Source organism: Panthera uncia (assembly GCF_023721935.1).
Source record: "Panthera uncia isolate 11264 chromosome B2 unlocalized genomic scaffold, Puncia_PCG_1.0 HiC_scaffold_24, whole genome shotgun sequence".
NCBI classification, from domain to species: Eukaryota; Metazoa; Chordata; class Mammalia; order Carnivora; family Felidae; genus Panthera; species Panthera uncia.
In genome coordinates, this window is record NW_026057580.1 from 10,932,819 (window position 1) to 10,945,252 (window position 12,434).

Genomic DNA, 12,434 nt, shown 5'->3' on the forward strand with positions numbered 1-12,434 from the left:
GTTTTCTTTCATTGGAAGTCTCTTTCTTGTCTGTCTCGTTAGAAGACCACTGGATGTTCATATTTCCTTCTGCATCTATTGTGTTGTTTTGTTCGAAGTATATGAAAAAATTTATGTCCTTGACCAAATATAGGAGAATAGTATGTGTTATAACCTTTTCAGATAATTATGGATATTCATCTTTGATACTTAAATCTACACAATGTGTAGTTTCTCTGAGGTTATTTGCAAACTGGGACCTGAAACAGTATCATTGAGTGTGTCTTTCTGTGTTACATTAACTCCATAGGCCCATCTGCACATGGAACGGATCTTGTCCTAATGCATAATTGTTTTTAAGTAACGTGTTGTGTGTTGTTTCACTAAGTAATATAGATGTTCCAGCATTGATTAGAGTGGAATCAAATTATCAAAAGTCATTTGTTTTGGGGCACCTGGTTGGCTCAGTTGGTTAAGCATCTGGCTTGGGCTCAGGTCAAGATCTCATGGCCCATGAGTTCAAGCCCCGCATGGGACTCCGTGTTAACAGCTCGGAGCCTGGAGCCTGCTTAGGATTCTGTGTCTCCCTGTCTCTCTGCCCTACCCCTGCTTGCACTCTGTCTCTCTCTTTCTCTCAAAAATGAATAAACGTTAAAAAAAATTAAAGAAAGTCATTTGTTTTAATATTACCACAAATCCCAACAGACAAGGTGGTCAGTACTGAGAAGCTGTCAAGCTTCTGGGTGGGTCACAGGTTAAATGGGACGGGCTCATGGGTGATGGGTTCTAAGGCGGGCACTTGTGATGAGCACTGGGTGTTGTATGTAAGGGATGAATCACTCAATTCTACTCTTGAAACTAATATTAAACTGTATGTTAACTAACTGGAATTTAAATAAAAACTTGAGATAAACAAAGTAGTGGTAAAAAGCAGTGATTGCTCAGTAACCAGCACAGGGAGATGTTTGGTGTTTTGTGGGTCGTACAGCGCCTTGTTTTTGTCTCTAGATAAAGTAATGTCATGGTTTCCGAGTCTCCTTGTGTGCTGTTTATGTTCCGTGAGATGACTGGCTCATGTCCCACGGAATAATATGGCCCAGTGGTGGCATCAGTCAGCTTCTGACCACACTGAGGCCCAGCTGTCACTGTCAGACCAGTTCCCGATGTGGGGGCTCAGTTTCTTCTGTCTTCAACTGCATATTTTAAAGTAGCTAACACCCATCAATAATAATTAAAGTGTCGTACTCCTGATTTCATGGCTTGTGAGATGGAGCCCTCTGTCAGTCTCTGCGCTGACAGCGTGGAGCCTGCTTGGGATTCTCTCTCTTGATCTCTCTGTCTCTGTCTCTGTCTCTGCCCCTCTCTGCTCATACTCACTCTGTCTCTCTCTGTCTTAAAATAAATAAATAAACTTTTAAAAAAATCTGGAAGGACTTTTAAATCCTTAAATATTCCCATATACATTGGCCCTGTTAGGGTTCTTAAATATATTTATTTCTTCTTGTATCACATCCTGAGGAGAAGCTTTCTCTCAGCTTACGGATTGTGCAACTTTTTCACACTAAAACTACTCCCAGATTTAGGGTAGGTCTTAGGTTTAATATTTCACAAGCAGGAATATTGTTCATGGTCGTTCCAGACCCTAGTTCCAAAACTTATCCCCTTGTCATGGAGTATCTCATTCCTGTCTCCTAACATGTCTGCCAGATTTGGTTACTATTCTCTGTATTGCCTCAGAGGCCGATTTGCTGAGGAAAAACTGAAGCAAAGGAGAGAAAGGAAGAGTAATTGTCTTTAGAAGAAAAAAGGAATCATGTAGCAAGAAATAAGAGGGACTTAGTGGGATTCATGTGGAGGGTATACTTCTGGAAATCTCCCACTCTGGCACATTGTCACTCTCCCCTCCACACACACCCATGGGTCCACATCCCCCTACTCTCCACACACAGGCGAGATCTTTGTGAAGTCTGCTCAGGGTAGCATGGCATTGGCCCAGCTCCTGGTGGAGCAGAACTTCCCAGCCATTGCCATCCACTATGGGACGCCCTGGGAGGAGAGGTGAGTGAGAGATAGAAAGATGTCTTGTGTCGTTGGGAAGAAATGAGACCCCTGAGATAAAGGACTGTGAACATTTTTATGATTGTCTTTCTGACAAAGGCTTTCTTGGTATCAGTAGTTTAAAGGTCTTCAATAACGAATTCTTGTGGCTAGCAACCTATGTAGCCAAGGCATGGACATTAAGCAGGTGAACTCTGCCACCAACTACCACCGGCCTGGCGATTCCAACACCTACCTGTAAGCTGCACACCCACACGGACCTCCCAGTGTTCTCTCCCAGCCCCTGATTTCCTATGTATTCATACATTACACCCTCGTCCCTCCTTTTGGGTGTCTTCCTACTTTGGGGTCTTCCAGTGCTACCCTCTGTCTCCTTCCAGGAGGCCTGAGCAGGCCAGTTCCCCCAAGGGCTTGGCCATCACATTTGTGTCAAGTGAAAAGATCCTCAGTGAGGTGCAGGGTCACACTGAGGGCAATAGCAGTGAGTGGCCTGATGAGATGGACGTTTCCTCCTCCAGTGAGTATTGATCTCATGAAATTGGTTCCTCCAACTCTTCAGAGTCTCCTTGTTCCTTAGAGACTTTGTCTTGAACCATGTAGTGCAGGCAATGGTGCCTGATGCCTAATGGGTGCCTGACAAGTTTATGTCCCCCGACCTTGATGCCATGTTGGGATGTTTTCTTCATTTCTATGTCCAGTCCCTTTCCTCTATCATTCAATTAATTTTTTTTTGCACCTCAGTCTCTCCTCTGTCCCCACACACCACACGAACACCTGCATGTTCAGGGGTTTGTGCTTCTGCCAGTCTCACTTAGCCTTCCCATGTCTTATTGTAACTGCATGTTTTCTCTGCAGTTGCAGTCATGGGAGAGGATGCACCATTTCACAGAGCCGGATGCAGGTCTCACACCCAGGAACCAGGAGATCATACATGACCTGAGATGAAATCAAGAGTCGGATGCCCAACCAACTTACCTACCAAGGCACCCCTACAGTTATACTTCCTAATTAATTTCTTTTAAAAAATATTTTAACTTTGAGTATAGCTGAAAGACACGATTACGTTAGTTTCAGGTGTACAACACAGTGACTCAAATTTTGTATACATTTTCTTTTTTTTAACAGAGACACAGCCAGAGCAGGTAAGAGAGGCAGAGAGGGAGAGAGAGAGAGAGAGAGAGAAAAAGAGAGAGAGAGAGAGAGGGAATAAGAGAATCTCAAGCAGGCTGATTCCTGCAGGGCTGGATCCCATGACCCTGGGACTATGAGCGGAGAACCCACTGCCACCCAGGGGACCTTCACCCTCTGTCTACACCATGCTGTGCTCACCAGAGTGTAGCTGCCACCTGTCACCAGACAGTGATGTTACAGTATCACTCATGATATTCCCTGTGCTGTGCCTTTTATACCTAAGACCTGTTCCTTCCATAACTGGAGCCTGTGTCTCCCACTCCCCTCACCCACTGTGCCCATCCTCCCAACCTCCTTCCCTCTGGCAGTCATCAGTGAGTTCTCTGTATTTATAGGTCTGATTCTGCTCTTTGCTTGTCTATTTATTCATTTGTCTTGTTTGGTAAGTTCCACACAGGAGTGAGATCATGTGATACTTGTCTTCTCAGTCTGATTTCTTTCACTTAGCAGACACACTGCCCTGTTTGTCCATCCACATTGTCACAAGTGGCAAGATCTCATCCTTTTTGTGGCTGCATAATATTCTATCATGTGAGTTTGTATATGTGTGTATATACCACACATGTTCCTTACCCATTTGTCCATGGGTGGACACAGGTTGTATCAGTGGGACTTTTAGAAGAACCTCAAACGCTGAACATCATGTGGGTTGAGGGCGCCCCCTGGTGTCCACAACACTGTCCAGGTGCTGGAGCTCAAGGAGACCTAGGGAGGGCCTGGCTGAGGAGGAGAAAGGCAGCTGGGGTTCTTTCCTTAGTCCTATGGCCGCACATGGGGTGGAAGGTAAGGGGACATCCCCCACTGCTCTGCTCTCAGGTGGATTCTGACTGGGAAGCCTGAGTGGGGTCTGGACTGTAAGTCTGGTAGACATGTCTGAACAGAATCCTGGGCATCAGTGGGGAGAGGAAAAAGGTTCTGAGCAACCCTAGAGTCCACAGGGGTCAGGCTCAGGGATGAGGCAGGATTGCAGGAGAGGAGAGCTCAGGGCCAGTGCCATTGCTGAGGTGTCTGTGTCCCTGTGCACCTGGTCCTCCAGCCCCGTGATGGTGATACAGGGAAAACCGAAAAGTAGAAACACTTCTTTGGACTCCTATTTCTAAATGTTTCAAAACTCAGTGAAACAAAAATCATTTCTGATGTGGAAATAGCATCTAAATGTCTATACAATGCTTCATAGTGTGGACATGTGCACTCACAGTTTGTAAGTTGACCCCGCATCAGGCTCTGGGGCGACAGCACTGAGTCTGCTTGGGATTCTCTCTCTCTCCCTCCCTTTCCCTCTCTCTTTGCCCCTCCCCTGCTCGTGTACTCTCTCTCTGTCTCTCAAAAAAATAAATAAACATTAAAAATAAAAGAATTGGTGTTTTCACTTTTAGGGGGGTAAACACCCAAGAGTGCAATTATTGGATTATATGACGAGTCACTATGCTGTAACCTGAAAGGAATGGAACAGTGGGTGTAAACTACACTCAAATAATAAGAAAAAAAAGGGAGAATTAGAAATATTAGAGAACACTTTGGAAAGGAAGACACGAAATGTCACACACCTATATTGGTAATAAATAAACACAAAGAAAATGAGAGTGTGGAATATGTAGAGAGACAGGTCCTAGAGGTGTGGTGATGAGAGGATTGCAAAGCAGGGGGCTAAGACTCTCCAGGAGCCAAAGCCTCAGTCCCCTGGCTCAAGCCACTTTTATTTTTGCAAATTGTTGACAACAGCAAGCACATACAACATAGTATTTGGCATCTTGACAGGTCATGTACCTGCAGTGTTTTCCATACTGGGTCATGAGTACATCTGGCACCAGATAAAACATTCTTATCCCCAGGGTGGCACCCGGATGATGTCCTTCTGGAGAGAACCATAACTCCCAGTGACTTTCTGTCCTGGGATTGAAACTTCCTTCAGTTTCTTGCTGCTCTGTCCCTTTCCTTCAGGACATTCTTATGGTGCTTCCAGCCTATTCTCCAGCATCTCCCCCTTTCTGTCTGTATACAATGGACTGTAGGAGGACATTGCATATCCCGAACTGTTGGTCGATACATTGACAGGCTCCTCATCTCTGGCACCAGACTGTACATGCAATGATAAATACACCGCATATTAATATAAACAGAATAGCAGTAGAGAAGCTAAAAATCTTAACATGCTCTATAGAGTTTAATATTCCTCATGCCTCTGATATACTTTCTAAGATCTTAGATCCAGATAACATGTCCAGATTTCTTTTGAAAGTCTCATATATCTGTGCTTGCAGATGTTGAATGTCCATAGACATGTTAGATTGTCCGAGCAAGTGTCTCTAACATCATTCCATGGAAATTTAGTGTTATTAAATGGTAATGGGGTTACACATATTGATGTAGTGTTCCAATCACATTGTAATGATACTTGTCTTTGTAGGCTCAGTAACTGATCTCCTAGCAGCATCACACAGCCTGTTGTAGGCCTGCAATCTCACTGGACTGTCTACTGTCAATATCCTGCTGTGTCTTTCAATGTTGGTGCGATTTTTCATGCCATTGTTGTAAAAATTGTACTGTCTGCACAGATTGGTGCAACGAGACAGCCGCAGTAGCTGCGGCCACAGTCACAGCAATAATGCCTATGAGAGCTGCAACAAGCATTCCAGCAAACTGGTCGGGATCGGGATCGATGAGGAACTCCCCTAGAGTGTGGTCCATCAGATACATTTCTGAACAATGTTGCCATGGTCAAGACACCTGAACCGGCAGCCACAGGCCAGGTTGTGTTCTAAATAAATATAACCTTTCGGGTGACAGAGTAAAGGGTATAGAATTGTTAAGACAACATATATATGTATAATGAGCAGTTAACACAGATTATAAGGGCATCAGAATCAATCCCAACTCTCTGTCCTTTTAATAGTATGCATGGCAAACGGACACAAGCCCGTATGTACCAGGTACTATTGACCGTGAAAGATAAAGTAGAAATGTTGCTGGAGCTGTTTTTATACTACGTGCCCTTCCAGGTATGGAAAGGGTGGGGGGCAGCAGTTAATTTCCATAGATGCTTTTGTAAGGGTCCTGGTTGTAAATGAGGACTGGGGGCAGAAAATCCCCCACTGTGCCAAACAATTGAGCCATTAGGAGTGGTGACGATAGTATGATTATGAACACACCATTGTAGATTTTGTAATGAATTTTTAAGGCGAGCTGAGCCCATAGGGTTCCAATCAATGATGCTTCCATAGAAGTATTTAAAGGAACTCGCCCTATGTCCCCTCTACATGCTTCCTAAGTCACCCATTCGTCCCATTCTGACAATGTACAAGTAGCACAAGACGGAAACACCAGAGGAGTGTCATTAATTGTAAGATTGGAGCCAGTCAGACAATGGGCTGATAGTATGAACATATGTTTGTGCCGGGTTCCATTTTTAATAATAGATAGCCATGCTTGAGGCTGACTTTTGAGGCTGTGTTTCCCATATCCAAAACATATAGGAGGACCTTCAATCCCTATAGTATAATCATCCATAACAGTACCTTCTTCATTTGGCCTACGTGGTCCTCTGCTGTCAAGTGGCCCAGGTGTCCATTCAGTGTCATTTGTATACACCGGCATGGGAGAGTCATACCAATTGAGTCATATCCTGACTGAGAGGTGGATGAGGGATAGAAGCCCAGGAAGTATAGTTATCACTGCTTACAGTAGTAGTTATAAACGCAAGCATTGCAAGGAAAAGGTGAGCAGGAGTTTGTGGGCTGCAAGTCTGCATCAATATTTTTTCAGCATCATGTGTCAACCTGTTAACGTGTCCCCAAGTAGGAGGTTACTGGTCCTCGTGTGCCTCGGAAGAGGGTGTGGTGCTTTGGGCACAATTATCAGTTTCTGGATGGACATTCTGTGAAACTCTTTGACTAGTGGAGTCATGGTGAACTGAGGTCGCTTGGATTGGCTCATGCTTGGGTTTTAAGCCATGACTGGGTAAACACTGGTAACCTTGATCTGTGAAGACATAAGCATACCGTTTGCCCCACACAACAACCTCTCCCTTTTCCCAGTGTCCCTTCTCATCCTTCCAGTATACCAGGTGATAAACAGGGATGGCCTTTTGCTTGTGCCAGTGTACCTCAGCATCAGGACATGTATGGGGTCCTTGTGCGTCCAAGAAGTTTAAAGTATATAAGGTACAATGTAATTGGTCCCGTGGTGTCAGTCTAAGTCCTTCTTCTTTTTCCCCTTTTGGTTTAATTAATATATTTTCAAGTACCTGATGAGTGCGTTCTATGATCCCTTGACCTTGAGGGTTATAGGGAATGCCAGTAAAAGGAGTAATTTGTTGGGCTGCAAAGAAGCAGGCTACCTTATGAGATACATATGCAGGACCATTATCAGTTTTAATGCATTGTGGGATACCTAGAATTGCAAAGGTTTCCAGAAAATGAGCAATGATGTGCATAGCCTTTTCTCTGGTACATTCCGTGGCCCAGATCTATCTGGAGAAGGTATCCACAGTAACACGCACGTAAGAGAGCTTACCAAAAGCTGGAATGTGGGTAACATCAGATTGACAAAGTTCATTTGCCTGTAGTCCATGAGGATTCACTCCAGAGGTGTATGGAGCCACAGTGAGGGGCTCGAAAGAACGACGGGCACTAACTGTGTCTTTTGACTGAGCATGTGTTACAGCGTGTCTATGGGCAAGTCCTCTGGCATTACTATGGTGAAGCATATGCTCCTGTTATGTCATCTGTAAGGTGCCTTGTAATAAATCATCAGCAATGGAATTTCCTAAGGCTAATGGTCCAGGAAGGTTAGAATGACTGCGAATATGAGTGATATGTAAAGGGTGTTGCCTATGGAGTATTAATTCTTGTAAATGCAAAAACAGACGATGTAATTCATTTCATGGAACAAAATGTGCGGTTTCAATATTTAGGACTGTGAGCCACACTTATTGTGAATCTGTCACAACATTGAGGGAGGCAGGTACAAGATGCAACAATTTATAAAGGCTGCTAATTCAGCCTTTTGGGTAGATGTATAGGGTGTCTGTCAGACCTTAGAAATAGGACCATGTATAGAAGCTCTACCATGACCATTTCCATCTGTAAAATATGTGTCAGCATCGGGTAAAGGCTGGTTTCAAAATCTCTTTGGCCAAATCCATGATGTAGCCTTGAGAAATGACAAAATTTTGTCCCTCGGATAGTGACTGTCTAACTTCCCTACGTAATCGGACAAGGCTATTTGCCTTTGTATATTAGTTTGGTAAGCCATATCAATTTGTTGATATGATAAAGGAATAATTATAGAGGAAGGATCACCACCATAAAGCACATGTAGTTGCGTTCAGCCTCTGCAAATTATATTCCCAATTTTATTCAGATATATGGTAAGAAGTTTAGTGTCCTTTTTTGGTAAAAACAGCCATTCGATGATTCCCCCATCCTGCCATAAGACCGCAGTGGAGAATGTGGAGTAGGAAAAATCAATAATTGAAGAGGAACATTAAGTCGAATACGAGTGAGCTGACAATTCTCAATATGATCTTTAATCAATTGTAGTTCAGCCTCTGCCTCTTTTGTGAGGACTCTAGGGCTGTTAAGTTTGGGATCAAGGGCTAATGTTCCGAAAAGATGAGATAAGCTAGAAGTTGGGATTCCCAAAGCAGGTCGCAACCAATTTATATCTTCAAGTAACTTCTGGAAATCATTTAAAGTTTTTAAATTATCTCAGCATATTTGTACTTTTTGGGGAAGGATGGTAGCTTTGTGAATTTTTGCACCAAGATAAAGGAAGGGATCTTGGGTTTGCACCTTATCCTCTGCTATTATTAGGCCGTATTTGGGCAACAATAATCTAGCATCTTGATAAAGATCTTCTACCTGTGTAGGTGTTTCTGCAGCAAAAAGAATATCATCCATGTAATGATAATCAACACCTGTGGAAACCAAATTCGTAATTGTGAAAGCAGCAGATTAACAAAATGCTGACACATAGTAGGGCTATTAAGCATACCTTGTGGAAGCACTTTCCATTGATAGTGTTGCACAGAAATCATATGATTGTATGAAGGTACAGAAAAAGCAAATTTTTCTCTCTCATCTGGCTGTAGTAGAATTGTGAAAAAACAGTCTTTCAAATCTACTATAATTAATGACCAGTTCTGAGGAATCATAGTAGCGGATGGGAGCTCAGGTTGCAAAGGTCCCATAGGTTATATAACCTTGTTTACCTTCTTTAAATCCGTTAACATTCTCCATTTCCCAGATCTTTTTTTATCACAACCACCGGAGAATTCCATGGACTAGTGGACATTTCTATGTGACCGGCATCCTTGCACTAATTGCTCTAAAGCCTCTAATTTCTTTTTTGGAAGGGGCCACTGTTCCACCCACACCAGGACAGTTGTTAACCATTTTGATGGTAAGGCGTAACGTTGTTCAGGAACAGTGGCCCTTACATTAAATTTGAATTCTGTACAGGATATCCCAGTTCCATAGAAGGAGGCTGCATTTCAGCAGTGTTTGGCTTCATATGCCCATTTTTGTGTTGTTCAAGCCCTTTTACTGGATTATAATTCATTTTGGACATCATATTGGTTGCAGCAGGGGAAACATAAGGAATATTAATATACGCTCCCCATTGACTTCATAGGTCTCTTCCCCACAGATTAGTAGTGAAAGGGCGGACCTACGCCGGCCGACTCCATCTTGTTCTGTGTCCTCCACCTGAGTGACTATGTCCTCTACATGCCCCCTTTCTGGGAAAATCGCAGAAACCTCAGACCATGCCTCCACCCCTTGAGTAACCTCCCACTCACCCTTTCATACTTCCCGATCAAAACATGCCGGGGCGACCTGCATAACAGGACTCTGACCCTTCCCCAGCCAATCGGCTGAGGCCATAGCCATTACCTCACCAACTGCCCCTAGACCCCAATAAAACATTTGTGCTTTTGAAACTCGCTCTCTCTCCCCCTTATCTCACTGCTGCGTCAGTCCAGGTAGGGGATTGAGCTCGAGCTAGCTTGAATAAAGACTCTTTTGCTTTTGCATCAGACTCGCCTCCCTGGTGGTCTTTGGGGATCACGAATTCTGGGCATAACAATACCCACCTGCTGATGGACAGAGAACCAAAGAAAGATGAGTCAACAAAGCCTCTGAGTGCAAATGTTCTGGATTGAACCCTGGTTCCACTACCTTCTTATCCTCCCTGAGTCTCCCTCTCCCTGTGTGTACAAAGGGATCCCCTAGGGGGTGCCTCATGGGTTTGCTTTGATGATTAACTTTGACCCCTGTGTACATCACATGGAGATAGTGCCTGAGATGTATTCCACTACTTATACTTATCGTTATCATATTGATTGTAGCACTTAGATATAGTTCCATTCTTTGTTTTTATAAGCCACAATTCAAGAAGCATCCCTGAAAATATAGTGTTAAAGTTTTTCTTTTAAATATTTTTTAAGGTTTATTTACTTTTGAGAGAGAGACAGAGAGAGACACACACACACACACAGACAGAGCACGAGTCAGGGGGCAGTAGAGAAAGAGGGGGGCACAGAATCTGAAGCAGGCTCCAGGCTCCATGCTGTCAGCACAGAGCCCTGATCGGGGCTTGAACTCACAAACCATGAGAGATTATGACCTGAGCTGAAGTCAGAGGCTTAACCTACTGAGCCACCCAGGCGCCCCTAGTGTTGAAGTTTTTTAATGTTTATTTATTTTTTAGAGGCAAAGCAAGAAAAGGGGAGGGGCAGAAAGAGGGAGAGACACAGAATCCAAGGCAGGCTCCAGGCTCTGAGCTATCAGCACAGAGCCTGAACGGGGCTCACACTCACAAATCTTGAGATCATGACCTGAGCCGAAGTCCGGCACTTGACCGAGTCACCCAGGCGTCCCTCTGAAAATATACATTTGAGAACATATGTGATTATCTCCTTAGGATACACTCCTACCGGTATGGCTTAGTGCTGTAAGCATGAGCCTCTTGATTTCACCTCAGCTCATGATCTCTGGGTTCCTGAGACCCAGCCTGGCGTCCAACTGCTTGGGATTCTGTCTCCTCTCTCTCTTTGCCCCTCTCCCCGCTCCTGCGTGCACTCTTTCTCATTTTTCTCAAAATAAATAAATAAATTATTTTTTAAAAAGGATAAACTCCTAAAAGAGAATGTCTATGTCACAGTATCAGCACACTTAAATTGTGGAGACATTTTGCAGAACCCTTGAAAATTTTTATACCAGTCTTCACTCCCATTATCCTTTATGACAGTGTATTTTCCCGACCCTCTGTTGGACACTCTCATCGCCTACTTTCACCTTTGCCAAGTTGAAGATACTAAGTTTTATACCCATTTTTATTCTGTTGGAGAACAAGAAGCAGGAGGCACCATAAGAATGTCTGGAAGGAAAGGGACAGAACAGCAAGAAACTGAAAACAGTTCCATTCCCAGGACAGAAGGATGCCGGGACTGCTTGCTCTCTCCAGAAGGATATAATACCGGCATCAGGCCTGGGATAAGAATGTTTTGTCTGGTGCCAGATGTACTCATGACCCAGTATGGAATACCCTGCAGGTGCACGGCCTGTCAAGATGCCAAATACTACGTTGTATGTGCTCGCTGTTATCAAACAATTTGCAAAAATAAAAGAGGCTTGAGCCAGGAGACCAGTGCTTCTGCTCCTGGAGAGTCAGCCCCCTGCTGACTCACGGCACCTTCAGGCCCTGTCTCTCTACAGCTGGCACCAGAATAGGGACCTGAAGGTGGACGTTTGCCACACTGCTGAAGAAGTGCCACAGGAACCGAAGGGAACTTTGGAGCCGGGAAGCTCAGCCTTCAGGATTTCTGCAGGGTAAGTATGGGGAATTCTACCTCTTGTAGTTAGGACTCATGCCTTCAGTGAAAGGAACAGCTTTGAATCCAAATGACAGCCCTGCCTTAGTTTAAAGCTAGGTTCTTTTTTCTGCTTATTATGGATCTTTGATAAGAAATACAATTGCTGAGAAGTCTGTTTTGCTTGCTGTTTGCTATGAGCATTGTGAGACCTTTCCTGATTGTAACCCGCTGTAGAATGGGCTGTAAAACTTCCTAAATGTAGTCTGATATGTAATGGAATGAGTGATTGTATACAAACTAACCGGCATTTCTCGCTTCTGTAAACCTGCCTGCTTAGCACATTCCTCACCTACCCCCTTCCCCCTTTCTTCCTCCCGCCACAAGTAAAAAA

General features: G+C 44.0%; 1 protein-coding gene and 1 long non-coding RNA gene across 7 annotated transcripts in view; one reads left to right on the forward strand and one right to left on the reverse strand.

The window, feature by feature from the left end:
• The window catches only part of LOC125938453 (DLA class I histocompatibility antigen, A9/A9 alpha chain-like), a 169,111-nt gene that overhangs the window by 113,048 nt on the left and 43,629 nt on the right, over positions 1–12,434 (reverse strand). The window lies entirely within an intron of this gene.
• Positions 1–12,434, forward strand: part of LOC125938474 (uncharacterized) — a 201,504-nt gene that overhangs the window by 108,236 nt on the left and 80,834 nt on the right. The gene's annotated exons all lie outside the window — the stretch shown is intronic.